This window comes from Lynx canadensis, chromosome B2, assembly GCF_007474595.2.
Source record: "Lynx canadensis isolate LIC74 chromosome B2, mLynCan4.pri.v2, whole genome shotgun sequence".
Taxonomy (NCBI): domain Eukaryota; kingdom Metazoa; phylum Chordata; class Mammalia; order Carnivora; family Felidae; genus Lynx; species Lynx canadensis.
Genome location: NC_044307.1, coordinates 45,687,543 through 45,687,753, shown reverse-complemented (window position 1 = coordinate 45,687,753; position 211 = coordinate 45,687,543).

Sequence of the window (211 nt, the reverse complement as noted above, 5' to 3'; positions counted from 1 at the left end):
CCAGAAAATCTAATGCGAACCTGCTTTTAAATATTATGGGAGAAATGTTGACAGTAAGGAGAAATAAGGGAAAGACAGTTTGGTTACATCTTTTTGCCATAGTGAAGATTAAGGAGGCCATGAAATAGGTGAAAATAGGTCATTTCTACCGAGGTTGCTAATTAAGCACCGGGTCATTGGGAATCAGAAAAGCCAGTATCATCAAACCTTT